Below are 14,383 nucleotides of genomic sequence, written 5' to 3'. Positions count from 1 at the left end.
TAAAAAAAAAATAGAGAAAGGGTCCTCCCATATACAGAATTTTCCAAATACTTGGGATCGGGACAAATCTACAGGCAGAAAGACTTGTACATGGCCCATGAGGCCGCCTCAACTTTCCACAGCCACCATTGACACAAAATCCAGAGACAAAAGCCTGAGCAAGCGCCTCACACTCGCCCTTTGTACATAGCCCGAAAAATTCTCATTGACTGCAGATGGGGTTTGTCATACATATGTAGCCACCTAAGCTGAGTTTGTCTTTTCAGACTTCTGTCCCCACAGTCTTGGCCCACACACCCTCCAGTTTGGGGCCCCTGCACGACACCTCAGGACGGTGCCTGCCCTCTCCAGGGGAATTTTGCCCATTCCATTGGCCACAACCCTACAGATTAGGAGAAACCTAAAAAGTCCCTGAGGCCATCCCAATAGTGTAGGCCGCCCAGGACAAACAGGGGATATCTGTCACAAGCTGAGCAACGACCTCCACTCAGACTTGTAGACAGATATCCCGAGAGAAGAAGATTGAACCAGACAGGAACCTAGGCCCTAAGAGGATCCATTGCTTTGGTTTCCAGGCATATCTCCTCAGAGGCCGGGTTTCGAATAGATACAGCCCCCATACATGCTCTCCCAGCATATGGGGGTTTCCGGAGGTACCAATCAGAACAAAACTCGTCTCCACATGGGAAACTTGCTCTTTGGAGCTGTCGCAAAACTCTAGTTAGGAGAAACCTTCAGGTCCCTGGAGCCACCGGCCCATTCCAAGATCTTCATGGAGCCAAAACCACATTATGACCCTTCCTCAGGAGAGTCCATTTCAACTTAGCTCCCTCGGTTGCTCCCCAGAGAGATCATATCGAACTGGCCTTGTCGCTAAGAGACTATTGGAATGCGAATTGGGCTGCCCAGGAATCCATCGTTAGAACCTTGCTCTGAAGAAGTTCCTTATGGGGTATGCCTGCCGTGCCCTTGCCCCAAAACCTAAGGCTAGCTTGTGTTTTCCGACTTCCGTCTTAACACTTCTGGCTCACAATCCCTCCAGTTGGGGAATTCTGGGGACACGATGCAGCACTCTGCCTGCCCTCCAGAAGAAAACTTTGCCCTATGGGGCTATCCAGAAACCCCAAATGAGGATCAACCTGCATGCCACTCGACTGTACCCCAATTATACAGTCTAGCCTGGGCAGTAATGCTCAATTTGACACAGACTGATCCCTGACCTCGGTACCAAAACCCAGACAGCTGGTCGCACACTGAGGACATCGGACACGACATGGCCTTAGGTCATAATCTCTTCCCAACCTCAGTTTTCAGGCTTCAGAACCTAGACCTTATCTTCACCCACTGCATGCGATGTACATGATACAGAAATCAGAGCTCCTCCTTCCCCATGACCAGAATCCTTGTGGTTGGCATGTTGTCCAATGTTCAGTGTAGTAGAAACCAGCGTGGCCCATGAGGCCCCGGCCATGTTTGAGGGCCGCGATGGGCACAAACACACATTAGGACACTCAGCGTGAGGCCTAACCTCAAGTAAAGCCTCTCAGGGGCTGGACCAAGAGCCTGCATATCAGACTTTCCATGCCCCTAGTCCCCCAATCTTAACCAGAGCTTGAGAAGTCTGGTCAACCCTACTCAGAGCTCTTCTCTGCAATCCCTCTTTGGTGGGACACATGAGGTTAAGAAAAATAGAGAAAGGACTCCTACCATCCAAAGAATGACCCCAAACACTTGGAATTGGGTCAAATCCCCAGAGAGTAATACTCGTCCATGGCCGATGAGGCGAGCCCACATTCCATAGCCACCGTTGACGCAAAATCTGGAGACAAATGCCTGATAAAATGCCTCACACTCGCTCTTTGATCATAGCCTGAAAAATTCTCTTCATAGTCTGTAGATCGAGCCTGCCATACCTACGTCCTCAAACCTAAGCCGAGTTTGTGTTTTCAGACTTCTGTCCCCACAGTCCTGGCCCACACATCCTCTATGGTGGGTCCCCTGTAGCCACACATCAGCACTCTGCCTGTCCTCTCAAAGGGAATTCTCCTCATTCCTTTGGACACAACACAACAGATTAGGAGAAACCTCCAACGTCCCCAAAGCCATCCCAATAGTGTCAGCCACCCACGACAAACAGGGGTGATCTGTCAAAAGCTGCGCAACTACCCCCACTCAGACGCATAGACTGATATCCCCAGAGAAGAAGATTGAACCAGACAGGCACTTAGGCCCTAACTGGATCCATTGCTTTTGATTCCAGGCAGCTCTCCTCATAGGCCTGGTTTCGAATACCAGCATATGTGGGTTCCTGGAGGAATCAATCAGTACAAATCGTCTCTCCACATGGGAAACTTGCTTTTTGGAGCTGTGTCAAAACCTCTGGTTAGGAGAAACCTTCAGGTACACGGAGCCACTGCACAATTCCAAGGTCTCCATGGACACAAACCCACATTATGACCCATTGTCAAGAGAGCACATTTCAACTCAGGTCCATTGGTTGCTCTCCCAGAGCCAGCGTTCGAATCTGCATTATCACAAGTGGATAATTGGAATGCGAGGCGGGCTGCTCAGGATTCCATTCTTAGAACCCTGCTCTGGCGTCATTCCATAATGGACATCGTGGAGCCATCCAACACGTCTTGACTGTCTGGCAGAAGAAATCCTTGGGGATTGGAGCATCTCACTACTCCCATCTTGGGAAAACAACCATGGCCTCATGATGCACCCACCCCTTCGTGAAGGGGGGAAATGGACAGAAACTCCAACCTCAGCCAAAGTCTGATCCTCGCCCTGACTTCATATTCACGAGATCTCGACGCACAACAGCAGAGTGTGCCAGTTGTGCCCTCGCTCTGTAACCTATGCCAAGCTTGTGTTCTCAGACTTCCTTCCTCATACTCATAGGCCACAAGCCCTCCAGTTTGGGAATTCTGGAGCCACAATGCTGCAATCTGCCTGACCTCCAGAAGAAAAACTTTGCCCTATGGGACTACCTAGAAGCCCCAAATGAGTATCAATCTGCACCCCACTCGACTGTACCCCAATTGTACAGTGTACCCTGCACACTCATGCGCTGTCTGACAGAGCCTGATCCTACACCTCCCGACCGACACCCAGAAAGCTGGGGCCACACCTCAGGACTGTGCATGCCCTCTCCAAGGGAATTCTGCCCATTCCATTGGCCACAACCCTACAGATTACAAGAAACCTCCAAAGACCCCAAGACCATCCCAATAGTGTAGGCCTCCTGGGAGAAACCGTGGCGATTAGACACAAGCTGAGAAACAACCTCCACTCAGAACCATAGTCAGATGTTCCTAGAGAAGAAGATTGAAGTGGACAGGCCCTAATCGAATCCATTGCTTTGGTGTCCAGGCATCTCTCCTCAGAGGCCCAGTTTCCAATACCAACTTATGGGGTTTTGTGAAGCAACAATCAGAACAATTCTCATCTCCACATGAGAAACTTGCTTTTTGGATCTAATCTCCGGTTAGGAGAATCCTTCAGGGCGCCGGCACCACTGCCCCATTCCAAGGTCTCCATGGACACAAACTCACATTATGACCCATCTTGGGAGAGTCATTTCAACTCACCCCCTACGTTGCTCTCCCAGATCCAGCAGAGCAAACTTGCGTTGTCGCTAAGAGAAGATTAGAATATGAGATGGGCTGCTCAGGCATCGATCGTTAGAGCCCTGCTCTGGAGAAATTTTTTTATGAGAAATCCTGGATCCATCCAACAGGTCTTGAATGTCCTGCAGAAGGAATCATTTTAGTTTTCGGCATCACACAATCCCACTGTGGGAATAACTCCATGGGCTCGTGATGTCCCCACGTTCATTTAGGGATCATCATGGACAGAAACTCCAACCTGAGGCAATGTCTGATCCTTGCCTGAGTTCAGAAGCATGAGATCTCGATTCAGCTCTGCAGAGTGTGCCTGCCATGTCCTTACCTCAAAACCTAAGCCTAACTTGTGTTCTCAGACTTCCGTCCTCACATTCCTGGCTCACAAGCCCTCCAGTTTGGGAATTCTGGAGACACAATGCAGCACTCTGCCTGCCTTACAGAAGAAAAACATTGCCCTATGGGGCTACCCAGAAACCCCAAATGAGGATCAACCTGCACGTCCCTCAACAGTACCATAATTATATAGTCTAGCATGAGCAGTAATGCCCTGTCTGACTCAGCCTGAGCCCAGACCTCGTGACCGACACCCAGACAGCTGGCCACACACTGAGCTCTTTGGACACGCCATGGCCTTAGGTTGTCATCTCTTCCCAACTTCGGTCTTCAGGGTTCAGAACCTAGACCTTAACTCCACTCACTGCCAAGCGGTGTATGTCATGCAGAAATCAGAACTTCTCCTTCCCCATGGCAAGAAACCTTGTGGTTGGCATGTTGTCCAACGTTCAGTGTAGGAGAAAACAGTGTGGCCCATGAGGCCCTGACCATGCTTAAGGGCCGTGATGGGCACAAACACACATTAGGACCCTCAGCGTGAGCCCTGTCCTCAAGTAAAGCATCTCAGGGGCTGAACAAAGAGCCCGCATATGGGGCTTGCCATGCACCTAGTCCCCCAATCTTAATGAGAACTCAAGATATCTAGTCATGCCTACTCAGGTCAATGCTCTGTTATCCCTCTTTGGTGGGACACCTGAGGTAAAACAAAACAAAACAACTCAAAACAAATCAAACAAACTAACTAACTAAAAATGGCAGAAATGACTTTTCAGAATCCACAGAATGACTCCAAACCCTTGGGATCTGTCCAAATCCCCAGAAAGAAAGTCTCGTCCATGGCCCATGAGGCCACCCCGACATTCCATGGACACCATTGACACAAAATCCAGAGACAACAGCAGAGCAAGTGCCTCACACTTGCCATTTGTTCATAGCCTGAAAAATTCTCAAAACAGTCTGTAGATCGTGGCTGCCATACCTATATCCCCAAACCTAAGCCAAGTTTGCGTTTTCAGACTTCTGTCCCAACAGCTCGGGCCACACACCCTCCAGGATGGGTCCCCTGGAGCCAAAACTCAGGACTGTGCCTGCCCTCTTTAAAGGAATTTTGCCCATTTCATTGGCGACTACCATACAGATTAGGTGAAACATCCAAAGTCCCTGAGGCCAACCCAATAGTGTAGGTTGCCCAGGACAAACAGGGGCGATCTGTCACAAGCTGAGCAAAGATATACACTCAGACCATAGACAGATAGCACCAGAGAAGACGATAGAACCATACAAGCATGTACACCTTAATTGGATCTATTGTTTTTGGTTACAGGCATCTCTCCTCAGAGGCCTGGTTTCCAATACCATCATATGGGAGGTTTCTGAGGTACCAATCAGAACAAATCTCGTGTCCACATGGGCAACTTTTCTTTGGAGACGTGTCAAAACCTCCAGTTGGGAGAAACCTTCAGGTCCCTGGAGATACTGCCCCATTCCAAGGTTTCCATGGACACAGACCCACAGTATGACCCATCATAAGTAGAGTCCATTTCAACCCAGCCCCTTCGGTTGCTCACCCAGAACCAGCACTCAAAACTGTCTTGTCACTAAGAGACAATTAGAATGCATGGCGTGCTCTCCAGGCCTCCACCCTTAGAACCTTGCTCAGGCGTCCTTCCTTATGGTACGTCCTAAAGCCATACAACAGGTTTTGAATGTCCTGGAGAATGAATCCTTGTGGATTGGAGCATCTCACAACTCCCATGGTGGGAAAACCTCCATGGCCGTATGATGCCCACCCACCTTCATGAAGGGGGTATCATGGACAGAAACACAAACCTGAGCCAATGTCTGACACTTGCCCTGACTTCAGATGCATGAGGTCTCGGTTTAGCTCTGCAAAGTGTGCCCGTCATGCCCTTGACCCGAAACCTAAGCTTAGCTTGTGTTCTCAGACTTCTATCCTCACTCTACTGGCCCACAAGCCCTCCAGTGCGGGAATTCTGGAGCCACTGTGCAGCACTATGCCTGCCCTCAAAAAAAAAAAAAAAAAGTTGCCCCTGGGCCTACAAAGAAATGTCAAATGAGGTCAACCAACATGCCACTCGACTGTACCCCAATTATACATTCTACTCTGCACACTAATGCCCTGACTGACACAGCCTGAGAAGGGATCTCTTGACTGACACCCAGTCAGCTGGGGCCACACCAAAGGACTGTCCTGCCCTCTGCAAGGGAATTCTGCCCATTCCATTGGCCACAACCCTACAGATTAGGAGAAACCTCCAAGGTCCCCGAGACCATGCCAATAGTGTAGCCCTCCTGGGACAAACAGGGGCAATCTGACACATGCTGAGCAATGACTACCACACAAAACCGTAGACTGATGTTCTCAGAGAAAAAGATTGAAGTGGACATGCCCCTTGGCCCTAATCAGATACATTGTTTTGGATTCCAGGCATCTCTCCTCAGATGTCTGGTTTCCAATACCAGCTTATGGGATTTCCTGAGGCAACAATCAGAACAGATCTCGTGTCCACATGGGAAACTTGCTCTTTGGAACTGTCTCAAAACCTCCAGTTAGATGAATCCTTCAGGGTGCTGGAGCCACTGCCCCATTCCAAGGTATCCATGGACACAAAGCCACATTATGACCCATCCTCAGGAGAGTCCATTTCAACTCCGCCCACTCGGTTCCTCCCCCAGATCCAGCAGATGGTACCTGTTTTGTCGCTAGGACACAATTGGAATGTGAATTGGGCTGCCCAGGCATCCATCGTTAGAACTCTTCTCTGGAGAAGTTCCTCATGGGAACACCTTGATACTTCCAACAGTTCTTGACTGTCCCACAGAAGAAATCCTTGTGGTTTGCAGCATCACACACTCGAATCAAGGGAAAATCTCCATGGCCTCGTGATGCCCCCACCTTCATGTAGGGGACATCATGGACAGAAACTCCAACCTGAGGCAATGTCTGATCCTCGCCCTTACTTCAGATGCATGAGATCTCGATGCAGCTCTGCAGAGTGTGCCTGCTGTGCCCTCGCCCCTAAACCTAAACCTAGTTTGTGTTCTCAGACTTCCATCCTCACACTCCTGGCTCACAAGCCCTCCAGTTCGGGAATTTTGGAGACACAATGCAGCACTCTGCCTGCCCTCCAGAAGAAAAACGTTGCCCTATGGGGCTACCCAGAAACCCAAATGAGGATCAACCTGCACGCCTCTAGACTGTACTCCAATTAAACAGTCCATCCTGGACAGTAATGCCCAGTCTGACACAGCCTGAACCCAGACCTCGTGACCGACAACCAGACAGCTGGCCGCACACTGAGCAATGGATTCAAACACACACTGGGACCCTCAGCGTGAGCCCTGTCCCAAGTAAAGCCTCTCAGAGGCTGGACCAAAAGCCTGCATATGGGGCTTGCCATGCCCCTAGGCCTCCAATCTTAGCCAGAGATCGAGAAGTATAATCAACCCTATTCAGAGGTCTTTTCTGGAATCCCTCTTTGGTGGGACACATGAGGTAAACAACAACAAAAAAAAAAAAAAAGAGAGAGAGAGAGAGAAAGGACTCCTACCATCCAAAGAATGACCCCAAACACTTGGAATCAGGACAAATCCATAGACAGAAAAACTTGTCCATGGCCGATGAGGCCAGCCGGACATTCCGCAGCCACTGTTGACACAAAATCTGGAGATAAAAGCCTGAAAAATCACCTCACACTTGTCCTTTGTTCATAGCCCAAAAATTCTCATATCTGTAGATCGGGCCTGTCATACCTATGTACCCAAACCTAAGCCTAGTTTGTGTTTTCAGACTTCTGTCTCCATTGTCCTGGCCCATACACCCTCAAAGCTGGGGCCCCTGGGGCCACACCTCAGGACTGTGCCTGCCTTCTCCAAGGGAATTCTTCTCATTCCTTTGGACACAACCCTACAGATTAGGAGAAACCTCCAATGTTCCTGAGGACATCCCAATAGTGTAGGACGTCCAGGGCAAACAAGGGTGTTCTGACAAGCTGAGCAACTACCTCCACTCAAACCCTTAGACAGATATGCCCAGAGAAGAAGATTGAACCGGACAAGCACCTAGGCCTCAATAGGATCCACTGCTTTTGTTTCCGGGCATCTCTCCTGAGAGGCCTGGATTCCAATACCAGCATGTGGGGTTTTCCGGAGGTATCAGTCAGAATAAATCTCGTCTCCACATGGGAATCTTGCTCTACGGAGCTGTGTCAAAATCTCCAGTTAGGAGGTTTTGGTCACCAGAGGTGACTTCAGTTCACCGGAGCCACCATTCCAATCCAATGTCTCCATAGGCACAATCCCACATTTTGGCCCATTTTTAGGAGAGTCCATTTCAACTAAACCCCCTCAGTTGCTCCCCCAGAGCCAGCAGATCAAACTGGCCTTGTCGCTAGGAGACAATTGAAATGCGAGGCGTGCTCTTCAGGCATCCATCCTTAGAATCCTGCTCTGGTGTCATTCCGTATGGGACGTCCTGGAGCCTTTCAACAGCTCTCGACTGTCCCGCAGAAGGAGTCCTTGCACATGGACCATCTCACAACTCCCATCATGTGAAAACTTCCAAGGCCACATGATGCCCCCAATTTTCATGAAGGTGGATCATGGACTGAATCTCCAACCTGAGCTATCGGCTGATCCTCGCCTTGACTTAGGATGCACAAGATATCTATTCAGCTCTTCAGAGTGGGCCTGCCGTGCCCTTGCCCCAAAACCTAAGCATAGCTTGTGTTCTCAGACTTCCATCCTCACTCTCCTGGAACACACACCCTTCAGTTTGGGAATTCTGGAGACACAGTGCAGCACTCTACCTGCCCTCCAGAAGAAAAACGTTGCCCTAATGGGGCTACCCAGAAATGCCAAATGAGGATCAACCTGCACGCCACTCGACTGTACGCCAATTATACAGTCTACCCTGGGCACTAATGCCCTGTCTGACACAGCCTGAGCCTGGACCTCCCGAACATCACCCAGACAGTTGGGGCCACATCTCAGGACTGTGCCTGCACTCTCTAAGGGAACTCTGCCTATTCCATTGGTCACAACCCAACATATTAGAAGAAATCTCCAAAGTCCCTGAAACCATCCCAGTAGTGTAGGCCGCCAGGAAAAACAGGGTCTGTCTGTCACAAGCTGAGCAACGACCTCCACTCAGAACTATAGACAGAAGGACCCAGAGTAGATTGAAACAGACAGGCCCTAGGCAAGAATCAAATCAATACTTTGGATTACAGGCATCTCTCTTCAGATGCCTGGCTGCTAGTACCAGCGTATGGGGGTTCCTGAGGCACCTATCAGAACAAATCTCATCTCCACATGGGAATATAGCACTTTGGGGCTGTGTCAATACCTCTGGTTAGGAGAATCCTTCAGTTCCCCAGAGACACCGCCCTATTCCAAGGTCTCCATGGACACAAACCCAATTATGACCCATCCTCAGGAGAGTCCATTTCAACTCAGGCCCCTCAGTTGCTCACCCAGTGCCATCAGACCGAAAATGCCTTGTCGCTAGGAGACAATTGGAATGCGAATTCGCTGCTCATGCATCTGTCATTAAAACCCTGCTCTGGAAAAGTTCCTTATGGGGTGTCCTTGATCCATTCAACAGGTCACGACTCTCCCGCAGAAGGAATCCTTGTGGTTTGCAGCATCACACACTCACACTGTGGACAAACCTCCATGGCCTAGTGAGCCCCTACCTTATGTAGGAGACATCGTGGACAGAAACTCCAACCTGAACCAACATCTGTTCCTTGCCCTGACTTCAGATGCATAAGATCTCTATTCAGCTCTGCAGACTGTGCCTTCCGTGCCCTCGCCCCAACACCTAAGCCTAGCTTGTATTCTCAGACTTCTGTCCTTACACTCTTTGGCCACAAGCCCTCCAATTTGGGCTGGAGACACGATGCACCACTCTTCCTGCCCTCCAGAAGAGAAACATTGCCCTATGGGGCGACCCAGATTCCCCAAAAGAGCATCAACCTGCCCTATGGGGTGACCCAGAAACCCCAAAAGAGGATCAACCTGCAACTTGACTGTACCCCAATTATACAGTCTAGTCTGGGCACTAATGCCCTGTCTGACACAGCCTGAGGCCTGACTTCCCGACCGACACCCAGACAGCTGGCCGTACACTGAGAATATCTGAACCGCCATGACCTTAGGTTGTCATCTCTTCCCAACCTCGGTTTTCAGGCTTCAGAAACCTAGACTTTATCTCCAGTCACTTCCCACGGGTGAACGAGATGCGGAAATCAGAACTCCTCCTTCCCCCTCGCCAGAACCTTGTGGTCCAGCATTCAGTGTAGGAAAAACAACTGGCCCATGAGGCCCCGCCCATGCTTGATGGCCGCGATGGGCACAAACACACATTAGGACCCTCTGCGTGAGACCTGTCCCCACGTAAAGCCTCTCAGGGGCTGGACCAAGAGCCTGCATATGGTGCCTGCCAAGCCCCATGTCTCCCAATCTTAACCAGAAGTCGAGATATCTAGTTACTCCTACTCAGGGCTCTGCTCTGAATTTCCTCTTTGGTGGGACACCTGAAATAAATACAGAAAGGACACCTCCCATCCACAGAATGACCTCAGGCACTTGAGATCGGGCCAAATCCCCAGAGAGAAAGACTCGTCCATGGCCCATGAGGCCACCTCGATATTCCATGGCCAATGTTGACACAAAATCCAGAGACATAAGCCTGAGCAAGCGCCTCACACTGGCCCTTTGTTCATAGCCCAAATAATTCTCCTCACGGTCCATAGATTGGGCCTGCCATACCTATGTAAACAAAGTTAAGGCAAGTCTTTTTTTTTTCTTCAGATTTCTATATACAGTCCTGGCCCACACACCCTCCAGGCTGGGGCACTTGGAGCCACACCTCAGGACTGTGCCTGTCCTCTCAAAGGGAATTCTGCTCATTCCTTTGGACACAACCCTACAGATTAGAAGAAACCTCCAAAGTCCCCGAGCCTATCTCAATACTTTAGGACATCCAGGACAAACAGGGGCGATCTGGCAAAAGCTGAGCCACTACCTCCACTTAGACCTGTAGACAGATATCCATAGAAAAGAAGATTGAATGGGACAAGCACCTAGGCCCTAATCATATCCATTGCTTTTGTTTCCAGGCATCTCTCTTCAGAGGCATGGATTCCAATACCTGCATATGGGGGTTTCCGGAGGTAACAATCAGAACAAATCTCATCTCCACATGGGAAACTTGTGCTATGGAGCTGTGTCAAAACCTCCACTTAGGAGAAAACTTCAGGTCACCAGAGCCACCATCCCATTCCAATGTCTCCATAGACACAATTCCACATTATGACCCATCCTCAGGAGAGTCCATTTCAACTCAACCTCCTCGGTTGCTCCCCCAGAGCCAGCAGATTAAACCTGCCTTGTTGTTAGGAGACAATTGGAATGCAAGGTAGGCCGCCCAGACATCCATCGATAGAACCATGCTCTGGAGAACTTCTGGGGATGTCTTGGATCCATCCAACACGTCTCGACTGTCCCGAAGAACGATTCCTTGTGGTTTGGAGTATCACATACTCCCAGCATGGGAAAACCACCATGGCCTCGTGATGATCCCCTCACCTTCATGATGGGGTCATCACAGACAAATAACTACAAACTGAGCCAATGTATGATCCTATGTACCTAAATCTAAGCCGAGATTGTGTTTTCAGATTTCAGTCCCAACAGCCCTGGCCCACACACCCTCCAGACTGGGTCCCCTGGAGCCACAACTCAGGTCAGTGCCTGCCCTCTCCAAGGGAATTCTGCCTATTCCATTGGCCACTACTGTACAGATTAGGAGAAACCTCCATAGTCCCCAAGGCCATCCCAATAGTGTAGAACACCCAGGAAAAAACAGGGGCAATCTGTCACAAGCTGATCAACTACCTTCCCTCAGACCCATAGACAGATATGCCCAGAGAAGAAGATTGAACCAGACAGGCACCTAGGCCCTAATTGGATCCATTGCTTTTGTCTCCAGGCATCTCTCCATAGAGGCCTGGTTTCTAATACCAGCATAAGGGGGGTTTCCTGAGGTACCAATCAGAGGAAATCCCGTCTCCATATGGGAAACTTGTCCTTTGGAGCTGTGTCAAAACCTCCAGCTCGAACAAATATTCAGGTTGCTGGAGCAACCGCCCCATTCCAAGGTCTCCATGGATACGAACCCACATTATGACCCATCCGCAAGAGAGTGCATTTCAAATCAGCCCCCTCAGTTGCCTTCCCAGAGCCAGAAGATGGAACCTGCCTTGTTGATAGGATATAATTGGAATGTGAGACGGGCTCTCCAGGGATCCTTCCTTAGAACCCTGTTCTGGTGTCATTCCATATGGGACATCCTAGAGCCATCCAACTGGTCTTGACTGTCCAGCAGAAGAATCCTTGCGGATTGGAGCATCTCACAACACCCATCGTGGGAAAACCTCCATGGCCTCGTGATGCCCCCTTCCCTTCAGGAAAGGGCCATCCTGGACAGAAACTCGAACCTGAGCCATCGTCTGATCCACGCCCTGACTTCTGATGCACGAGATCTCATTTCAACTCTGCAGACTGTGCCTGCCGTGCCCTCGCCCAGAAACCTAAGCCTACTTGTGTTCTCAGAATTCCATCCACACACTCCTTGCCCACAAACCCTCCAGTCTGGGAATTCAGGAGCTACAATGTAGCACTCCGCCTGCTCTCCAGAAGAAAAAACGTTGCCCTATGGTGCTAACCAGAAATGTCAAATGAAGAACAACTTGCAAGCCACTCGACTGTACCCCAATTATGCAGTCTAGCCTGAGCCCTAAAGCCCTGTCTGACACAGCCTGATCCCATACTCCCGACCAACACGCAGACAACTAGTCGTATACTGAGCAAATTGGACCTTCCATGGCCTTAGGTCGTCATCTCTTCCTAACCTCGGTCTTCAGGCTTCACATACCTAGACTGTATCTCCACTCACTTCCCAGGGTTGAACGTGATGCAGAAATCAAAACTCCTTCCCCCTGGCCAGAACACTGTGGTTGGCATGTTGTCCAACATTCATTGTAGGAGAAACCAGTGTGGCCCATGAGGCCTTGCCCAAGCTTGAGGGCCGCGATAGGCACAAACACACATTGTGACCCTCAGCGTGACCCCTGTCCTCAAGTAAAGCCTCTCAGTGGCTGGACCAGGAGCCGCATCTGGGGCTTGCCATGCCCCAGGTCTCCCAATCTTGACCAAAGTTCGAGATATCTAGTCACCCTTACTCAGGGCTCTGCTCTGGAATCCCTCTTTGGTGGGACACCTGAGGTAATTAAATACAGAAAGGACTCCTCCCATCCACAGAATGACCCCAACCACTTGGGATCGAGCCAAATCCCCAGAGAGACAGACTCATCCATGTCCCCTGAGGTCACTCCGACATTCCATGGCCACCGTTGACACAAAATCCAGAGACATAAGCCTGAGCAAGCGCCTCACACTGACCCTTTGTTCATAGCCTGAATAATTCTCCGCATGGTCTGTAGATTGGACCTGCCATATCTATGTCCAAAAACTTAAAGCAAGTTTGTGTTTCAGAGTTTTGTACGACAGTCATGGCCCACACACCCTCCGGGTTGGGGCCTGTGGAGCCACATCTCAGGACTGTGCTTGATTCTCCAAGGGAATCCCCCATTTCATTGGAGACAACCCTAGATATTAGGAGAATACTCCAAAGTACCCAACGCCATCCCAATAGTGTAGGCCTCCCAGGACAAACAGGGGTGATCTGTCCAAAGCTGAGCAACTACCTCAACTCAGACCTGTACACAGATATCCCCAGAGAAGAAGATTGAAACGCACAGGCACCTAGACCCTAAATGGATCCATTGCATTTGTTTCCAGGCATTGCTCCTCAGAGGCCTGGTTTCCAACACTAGCATATGGTGGTTTCCAGAGGTAACAATCAGAACAAATCTCGTCTCCACATGGGCAACTTGCTCTTTGGGGCTTTGTGAAAAGCTCCAGTTAGGAGAAACCTTCAGGTCCCTGGAGCCACCACCCCATTCCAATGACTCAATGGACATAAACCCACATTATGACCCATCCTCAGGTGAGTCCATTTCAACTCAACCCCTCTGTTGCTCCCCAGAGCTAGCAGATCGAACCTGCCTTGTTGCTATGAGACATTTGGAATGTGAGGTGGGCTGCCCAGGCATCCATCCTTAGAACCCTTCTCTGGAGAAGTTCCTTATGTGACGTCCTGGATCCATCCAACAGGTCTCGACTCTCCCACAGAATGAATCCTTGCAGTTCGGCGTATCACACACTCCCATCATGGGAAAACCTCCATGGCCTTGTGATGCCCCCCTCCACATTCATGAATGGGTCATCATGGACAGAAACTCCAGCCTGGGCCAACGTCTTATCCTCGCCCT

The sequence above is a fragment of the Neovison vison genome, chromosome 7, assembly GCF_020171115.1.
Source record: "Neovison vison isolate M4711 chromosome 7, ASM_NN_V1, whole genome shotgun sequence".
In the NCBI taxonomy this organism is placed as follows: Eukaryota; Metazoa; Chordata; class Mammalia; order Carnivora; family Mustelidae; genus Neogale; species Neogale vison.
Note: the sequence above shows the minus strand (reverse complement) of the source record.